Source organism: Lynx rufus, unplaced genomic scaffold, assembly GCF_022079265.1.
Source record: "Lynx rufus isolate CCGP_SWC_20201006 ecotype Redwood Valley unplaced genomic scaffold, mLynRuf1.p SCAF_2, whole genome shotgun sequence".
In the NCBI taxonomy this organism is placed as follows: domain Eukaryota; kingdom Metazoa; phylum Chordata; class Mammalia; order Carnivora; family Felidae; genus Lynx; species Lynx rufus.
Window position 1 is genome coordinate 99,123,152 of NW_025814834.1, and position 9,503 is coordinate 99,132,654.

The 9,503-nt window shown below is 39.1% G+C and overlaps 1 pseudogene; it reads left to right on the top strand.

The window, feature by feature from the left end:
* LOC124514223 (nucleophosmin-like) overlaps positions 1–8,906 on the top strand; it is a 57,612-nt pseudogene extending 48,706 nt beyond the window's left edge.
* The last annotated feature ends 597 nt before the right edge of the window (positions 8,907–9,503 follow it).

Sequence of the window (9,503 nt, forward strand, 5' to 3'; positions counted from 1 at the left end):
ACTGGGATTCTTGATTCAGATCTAAGTATAAAGAAGAAAAACTTCTCAGTTTTTGATGAGTGAGCAAAGAGGCAGAGATCATTAATATTGTAAACCCTAGAGTTGTGTTTTTTTTTAAATTGGGATGTTATTGATATATAACATCGCATAGATTTGAGATATACCATGTGATGGTTTGATGCACTTACATATTATTATTACTATAGTAGTGTTACTAACACTTTTATCATGTCACATAATTATTATTTGTGCCTGTTGAGAACAATTAAGACTTAGTCTCCTAGCAACTTTGAAGTTTATAATACAGTGTTGTTGATTATAATTACTATGTTACATATCGATCTCTAGGACTTGTTTATCTACTAGTTGGAAGTTTATAGAGTTGAGTTTTAAGAGAATGTTAGTGTTAGCAGGAGGAAGGTTTGTTTATTAAGACAAACAAATTAAACAGCTGAATAAATGCAGGGCATAAAGCCCTCCTAATACACTCCCATCTCTGTTGAGACAGATGGAATTAAGTACTGAGAGTTGAGATCCTGCAGTGTGGGCAGAGCAGAAGCACCAAAAGAGAGAGGGACAAGGCAGAGTGCAAAGGAAGCACTGCGTTGGGTTCTGTATGGGCAAATAGAGTATCTATCTTTTTTTGTTTTGTTTTTGGCAAAGTATTGTTTAGGATACTGTTGGATACAACCAATCAAAATCTAATTCAGTTTCATTTAACCACATAAGGGACTTAGTGGCTACCATCAAAAGGGCCCAGTGGTAGGTGGATATCAGTGCTATATTGATTATGGGACTCAAAAGTATCAATAAAAGCCATGTTTCTTTCAACCTCTTCATTCTTCTTTCCATGGTACCAGCTTAATTGTAAAGCTTGACTTCCTATCACATTCACAGAATATGGCTGGCAGTAACCCCTGGAAATACTATGTCCTTAACCATATAGAGGAAAAGAGAGAGATTGTGCAATTTGTTTCTGGAAACCCTCCCAGAAAAGCCAGGATGCTTATTTCCTGGAAGCCTTCAGAAAAACTTTTCAGTAAATCACTTGGTCAAACATGTGTCTCATGCCCTCCCCTGAATCAATAACTGTGGCCAAAGGGTAGGATTTTGATGATTATCTTAAAGTGGAGCCACATGTCTTATCTGTAAACCCAAAGATTGAGTAATTTTCTCTCAAAGCGCTTTTGTGTTCTATGGAGGAGTTGTAGCTGTTGAAATGAGAACTGGGCCAGTCTCCCAGGAAAAAGAAACAAAACAAAAGATGATTGATTGATTTTGGAGAACTAGTCCCTATACCCATTACTATTTCATCCCATTGATACTCAATGTGCTTTTATAACAGACTAAAAAAAAATGTTTTCCTGGCTGTAGACTATACTTCCCACCTTGTCCAGTATTCAGGATATTTTATAGAAGTGTGTGTGTGTGTGTGTGTGTGTGTGTGTCTTCCCAAAGAGAGGATGCATAACACTCACTGTAAATTGAAATACATTTGTAATTCCAAAAATACCAGGAGTCACTGAAATTTAGGTGGAGTTCCTAGATAAGTTGGCTATTTCTTCTTTTCTAGTGTCTCTCCAATTTACATCCATAGGACCAACACAAAAACAATTCCAACATTTCCCTTTGCCTTCTTGGACCATTTTGTGGTCTTAGGTTCTATAAGCATGTCATTTCCTCTTCCACCTGTTCTGCCTGGTAAACCCTCACTCTGCCTTCAAGACTGACTTCAAGTGCATCATCTCAAGTGGAGCTTCTTCTTTTTTGTTTTTATTGTGCTTTGTTTCTGAACAGAGCTTATCCCTCTCTTCTGTACCCTAAGTGCCCTGTAACTATCAGTACATATTGGTATTCTCTTTGTATGTCTCACTCCTTAGGGAGACTATGAGCAATAAAAACACAGGATTTGTGTCTTTCCTCTTCATCTTTACATTCATTAGCCTTCTTAGCTTGTTAAGCCCTTGCTTAGTGAACACACAACCATTGGTAGGTTTAGTTGTCAGTGAAGCAGCAGTCGAAAATGTTTGGTGCAATATTTTCAATATTATTTTTTTGTTATGGTGCAATATTACTGCTGTTGACTTTTAAAAAAATTTTTTTAATATTTGTTTTTGAGAGAGAGACAGACAGAGCATGAGCAGGGGAGGGGTAGAGAAAGAGCAAGATTCAGAATCCATAGCAGGCTCCAGGCTCCAGCTGTCAGCACAGAACTTGACACAGGGCTTGAACCCATGAACTCTGAGATCATGACCTGAGCCAAAATCAGATGCTTAACCGACTGAGCCACCCAGGTACCCCACTTGAGAGACTTGTCCTACTCTTCAGTTAGGACTTAGGTACCTCCAGGACAATGTGTCCAAAATGGATCTTTGGATAAATGATGTGATTCCATATTATATCTTGGGAGTTCACACATTATGTCCCTAAATCTAGTTAACAGAAAAGAATCTTAAAAGTTGACATCTATTGAGTGTTTTCTATGTGTTTGGCACTTTGCTAAGTGTTCTACAAAAATCATTTCATTGCATCTTTACAAAAACATCAGCAAGTGGATTCTATCATTATTGTTTCCATTTTATCAAAGAAAATGTTTAGGTTTACACAGGGTATATAATTTGCCCACTGTCATACTATCTGTAGCTAGAGGAGACAGTATTTGAATTCAGGTCTCTCTGACTATAGTTAAATGCTTGAGATAAGTTAAAGATCATGCTTTAGGATTTCTGTAGACCAGGCAGAGAGCTAGATAGTTTATTATGAATTAAAAAAAATGTTTACAACAATCCTGCAATGTAGGATTTGTTATTTTCATTTTAAATGTGGGAAATGCAGGTTTATAAAAGATAACCAAATTTTCTAAAAAAAGCATAATCTGTAATTGTTGGAGCCACTCTTGAACAATAGTTTTCTTGACTCCTATGTGCATGCATACATTTTTTCAGTAAAAACAAAACAAAACAAAACAGGAAAGCAGAGTGTTAGCTACATCCCAGGAATTGATGCTGTGTGTTTGTTGGAAAAGCCAAGACAGTTATGGAAAGAAGCCTCTGCCTTGTGGGAATTTACAGCACTGTCAAGATGGTAAAATATAGTATTATAAAATCTCAGAGTTAGAATGGCTATTTGAGGTCATCTAAGAAGATAACGTGAAAAGTTAAATACAAATGAGAAATTTAAATAGCAATTCAGCAAAGCCTAGAGAGATATCTCTGGATTGAAAGTGATTAATTATTCTATTGGATGAATAATTATAAATATAGGCACTTGGGGGAGAGGATTTGAGCTCAAGATTTATTCTCTTTGAGGAAGCCCCTCCTCTGAAATTTTATGAGTGACTTTACTGTGGTATGATGTGACTGTCAATTTCTTTGCCAATCAACTTCACTAGACTGTAAGTTGCTTGAGAGTAACTAAGAATCATACATTGTTGTATTTTGAACGTATCCCAATTTGTGGTACTTGGTAGCTAGTTATTTAGTGAAAACTTACTGCACCACGCCAGCATCATTCCAACTATGAGAGCAAGGTCAGAGAAACCATCAATGAGGATGTAAGTTTTGAAGTGAAGGAAGGATTTTGTTAGGTTAAGGTGATGTGGGCAGATCTTTTAGGAGGGTGAAACAGTGTGAGCCACTTCCAGGTGTCAGGAAAGAATCACGGTGAATGTCTCTGTTGTCCACATCTTCCTGGTCCAGCAGCAATAGGTGGCCATCATTATCTGGGTATGGCCCTGCATATAGGGCACAGGTACCAGAGGCTGTCACAAATGACAGAAAACTGTAGATTCTAGAAGTTCTCATCACAGCTCGAAGGTTACTGTGAGGTACCCTGGAAAGTACCCTGCAGGAACAATTAACATTTGTGCTCTTTTCTTTTCTTATTAATTTTTTAAGTTTATCTATATATTTTTGAGAGAGACAGAGACAGCATGAGCAGGGAGGGGAAAAGAGAAAGGGAGAGAGAAAATCCCAAGCAGTGTCTGCACTGTCAGCACAGAGCTCAATGTGGGGCTTGAACCCATGAAACTGTGAAACCATGACCTGAACCTAAACTGGGAGATGGATGCTTAACCGACTGAGCCACCCAGGTGTCCCCATTTGTGCTCTTTATTGAGATGACACTTATTTTATTATGTGATACTGTAGAAGTCATTTAACTTCTCTGAACCTCAGCTTAGAAAATAGTACAATAAGCATTTTTATATGATTCAAGATGTTTGCCCTTGATCTTGAAATGATTAAATCCTACCCCATTTCCTCATATGCTTGGTTCCTTCTCCCTGGTCCATGAGGCCACTTCGAGGCAAATATCCATTTAATTGCTAGCTGGAAACCTGGCCTTATATTTCCTTGTCATATTAAACATTGATGGTGTGGCCTACTCACATGGGAGTCACAGGACCTCTTCTGGCATGCAAGAGGCCTTACAAGACTGATATACCTTACCTCTTTGGACCCATCCTGGATTCTTCCTCCTTCTTAATAGCAGGATCTAGCTCTAAAATGGGTGGCAGCCCCAGATCAACCAACTGCAGGGCTGGAAAGGAAAGAAGTGAATCCAAAGGAAGCCTCTGGAAGATATTGTGCAAAAAAGACAGAGTCTCTTGTATCTGTGCTCTTGCCATAATCTCCACTACCTTTGTTCTTTGAGCAGTTTGGGGCCCATATTGTCTCTGACCTATATTTAGGTGTCTCTGCACTGGAGTGAGTACGGTAAGTAGGATGGGGAGGGGGATGGCAAACTGATGAGCTTTTCTGGAGGTTAAAGTGGGTTATCCATGTGAAATCACTTTTGAAAAGCACTAATTAGTAAGCTAACATTTGAAGTTAGATGATTTTATTGATATGGAGGCTTTACAGTAAATAATTACTTATTATTTTTTTTAAATATTTATTCCCCAAAGAAAGGATATCTAAATCTCTTTCTCCTGAAGAGCTATGTTCCTCATTCTGGAGAAACAAACAAATAAACCATTAAAAGATAAAAAATGAGAAAACAAAACAAAACAAAAACTAGAAAAACCATAGATAGGTGTACAGAGCTACTAAATCTGCATTAGGTCACAACTGTGATTTTACAATACATCTTAATAAAAAGACTAAATTACTTTTTGTTTTCACAGACATAAGTTTGCTTCTAGGCTTGCCCAAGTGGATTGATATACTTGTTTGAATGTGATTTCCATTTACCTTTATATTAAAATGAATGGAAGTGAAAAGGTCAAGTTTATTTAGAAAATTGTTAGCTATCCTTGGGAAAAAAATAATTCTGCATGTACGATTTTAATCAATTTTCATTCGTTGTTAAAGTTCATACAAAGTTTAGCTTGATGTCCATGGGAAATGGAAACGGTGACTGGTTTTATAAGTATAATAAATATACCTGAATCTAAAGTCCTCTAGACAATATTATTAATAAAGCATATTTGTCTGGCTCCATAAAATAGAAATGTTTAAATTAGAAGAGCTGCTTGCTTAGATGCTAGGTTAATAGGAGCGTTTTCAATTCTGAATCTTTATTGTTTACAATGGCAAGAGGGAAAATTGACTCGAATACAGTGTCTGTGCGTTAATCAGAGCAGTTACATAATATCTGGGGAACAGCCATAAGGGGAAAGACCTGGAAGTGGGAGATACCAAAGAAGGGATTTAGGCCTTTTGCCTCCTGCTGTTCCAAAGTGGGAATACACCCCAAGTTTTTCCGAGTCTTTAGTCAGCTCTCCACACAGTGCTTAGGACCATGTAGGCAGCAAGGGAAGGCTTGGTCTTTTAATGGTGTGATGAGATTTAGGAATAGGGTGACGCTCAGAATGATGTATTAGAGGAAGAATTCAGGCCCATAAATACAAAACAAGCAAATATGGGATTAGACACTGAGCTATAATTGTGCAGGTAATAATGAGTCGAAGATGGAGAGGATCAGTGTAGCCTGGAATAGCAGAAGGGTTAGGAGAGGAAGTAGGTCTCAGTGTGAGTTGTACAGTAAGGGAAGGATTTTAAAGGGCAGAGCTGGAATAATTATTTCAGGCCTTAGAAACATGATCTTAAGTAGAGAAACAGCGATAAAGATGTGGTGTGATGGAGCTCTGTAGATATTAGCCTAATCTTCTATGGACAGTGTGTTTATGTGTGTTGGGTACTTTGATTGACTGGGGCAAACTGGATCTGAATAAATAAACTAAACAAATAATGCCTGTCTCAAAATAGGATGCTGACTGATTTCAAATTTTGCAGGGTCATTATGACTAAAACTTTGGAGCATCAATGTCCCTCAGTTAATGGTAATATTCTTTTGTAAATTGGTTTTAAAATACCTCCTTTTCCTTTTAGATAAGTGTGCACAGATGCATAGGATGATTGCAAAATTATATGGCTGAAAGACAAAGAGGTAGAGTTAACAATAAAAAAGAGGGGTGCTATGTGCTAAAGTCTGTCCTTTCTCAAATTCATACATTGAAGCCCTAATCGACAATGTGAATACACTTGGAGATAGGGCTTGTAAGGAGGTACTTAAGGTTGAATGAGCTCATAAAGGGCGGGGGGAAGTTCTTAATTCAATAGGACTGGTGTCCTTTGAAGAAGAAGCAGAGACAGCAGGAATGTACATACTAAGAGAAAAGTCCATGTGAACACAGCGAGAAGGTGGCCATCTGCAAGCCAAGGAGGGAGGTCTCAGCAGGAACAAGCCCTGTTAGCACCTTGATCTTGGACTTCCATTCTTCAGAATTGTGAGATAATACATTTCTGGTGTTTAAACCAAGGCAACTCAAACACACCAATATCAGGGATTACTTCAAATAGCAATTACAAAATGACACAAAATCAAAAGACAAGTTGAACTAGATCCTTTCATGGACCCAGCCAGAGGACTGTGACTTTGTCAGCAGAATGGAACTATTTAAATTTTTTTAACATTTATTTATTATTGAGAGACAGAGACAGAGCATGAGCATGGGAGGGACAAAGAGAGGAGGAGCACAGAATCCAAATCAGACTCCAGGCTCTGAGCTGCCAGCACAGAGCCTGACGGGGGGCTTGAACTCACAAACTGTGAGGTCATGACCTGAGCAAAAGTCAGATGCCCAACCTACTGAGCCACCCAGGCATCCCAGAATGGAAGTATTTCAATCCTGACCTAATCTTTCTTCCCAATACCTTATAAATAGCTTTGTTATGTTTAGGGGACTATAAACATATGTTAAGTTCATCATGTTAGGGGAGGAGGTTCTAAACCTCATGTTTATAACTTTCTGAGGAAAAAAAAGCACAATATATTCTTCTTCTATAGAAGAATTGTGTTCTGTCTTAACTTTTCTATCGACAATTAATAACTCAATTTTGTCTTTTTATTTTACTTTCCTTTATCATCAAAAAGTGTATCATTTGGCAAAAGAAAATGGAAACACCGATATATTTTGTTATGTTTATACTAAGAAAATTTTGGCAAACTTTGGGAATAACACACTTCAAACCAAAACAAAACAAAACAAAAACCCAACAAACCAGGAAGCACAAAGACCTACAATACAACAATGACTTAGTAACTACTGAATTTATAAGTGAAAAAAAAAAAAAAGAAACAGAGAGGATCAGAGAGATAAAAGGTTACACTAGCTAGGATATTTTTAGTGGCAAGTGATAAAATATCCAATACAAACAGACTTAAATAATAAGGGTTCTTATGCTCTAGTTATTGAAAAGACTGAAAGTTTCATTCTTCAGGTGTGGTTCGATCAAGGTGGCAGCTCTTTTTCTATTTTATTCTCTTAGGTCCTTGTGTTAGCTTTATCCTTAGTCTGCCTTCTCTCATAGTAGCAAAATGTCTGTATTGGTTCCAAGGCTAGACATGAATATCTAATGCAAAGAGAAAGGAGAGAACATCTCTGTTAGGTCAATTTATAGACTGGTGCACACTAACACACAGGTTATATTTTAAACTTTGTGCAGACTAATCTCATAAGGTTCCTATCATCTTAACTATCAGTGAAAGTTCTAGGTCACAGGGAGAAGCCAAGATGGTGGAACAGCATGGAAGTTGTTTTTTGTTGGGTTTTTTTGTTTGTTTGTTTGTTTGTTTTTTGCATCTCCCATCTTGGAAATATAGCCAGATCAACACTAAGCCATCTTGCATGCATAGAAAACTGTTTTGACGAATAACAAAATAATCTGCATAACCTGAACCAGAGAATTCAGCAGGTACGTGGTGTGGAGAGGTAAAGTGGGGGAGAAAGAAGCCATGACGGCAGAGAGCTGTTTTTGCTTGTGGAGAGAGTACAGACAAGGGGGTAGAGTACAGAAAGCATCTCCCCCACCCAAAAGAAGCTGGGGAGAAAAGAGAGAGTATGCAAGGGACTGAACAAAAAAGGGAGAAAGGAGAAAGGATAGGGTTTAAATTCCGTTAAGACTCTATAAACAGGGGGAGTGCAAAGTCTGAAACTCCACAGCTCAATACTTGGTGGTGCTCTGGTAGGAAGGGTGAATCTGCAGAAGCAGAAAGCGAGGTCCACGGGGTCCTTGGGCCACACAGGGAGAGGCAGTTCCCCTGCTGAGGGACATTTAGTAGAGGCTCTGGGACCACCCCACAGGCGAAGTTCCCAGTGGGCCCTGGAGAGCAACCACATTCACTGCTGCTGGAACAAGGACTTTAAGGGGGAAGCCTGTAGCCAGATGCGTGTTGTGATTTTTTCCATAAACCCTGAAATGCTATCGCGTGAACTTTTTAAGGAGTGGGCTGGCACCCAGCTGCAGTCTCTGAGAATTGGCAACAGCGCAGTCTCCCGAATGTTCCTGGGGGCAGGCGGGCACTTGGCCATTGCTCAGCAAGACCCTCCCCCCAAAACTCTCGGTCAAAGCCACAGTTCCTCAGAAGTGAGGGGTTGGGAAACACTGCCGCATCTGAGCTAAAACTCAAGAGGGAGATGCTGCCTGGCAACCTAACGGCTTGGTTATGGACAGTGTAAAAGCGGGGAGTAGATGGAAGCTGGAGACAAAGGTGCACGATTGCTGACCAGGGAGAACAGAGTTCCGATACTAGAGACTGGGTAGCTGGGTGACGCCATATTCACCCCTCCCACACGTGCGCCTACATACCTATAGGTGCCACAACAATTCATCCCAGTAAGCTAAGCAGCGCCATCTAGTGGAGAATGGAACCATTACACTAAGCCCTGCTCACCTGGGCCAACCTCGCTCTTCAGGTACAACACAAGTCTTTCCACCTGCTTAGTGTATGGACTATAAAGTGCCTCATAGTTCTCCTTCTAGGGGAAAGCGATATAATTTTAATCATACTTCAGTCTGTTTGCTGGTCCATTTAATCATTTTTTTTTCTTTTTCTTGAATACAGAAAGAGAAAATATTTTTAAAATTCTGTTTAAGGAAGTAATAAAGGAATAAGATTTCTTCATACTGAGTATATAGATTAACACTATGACCCTCACTGGATCTGTGGGTCACATGGGTATGCCCATGTCATGGGGGTGTCATCCTGAGTAGGGAAAG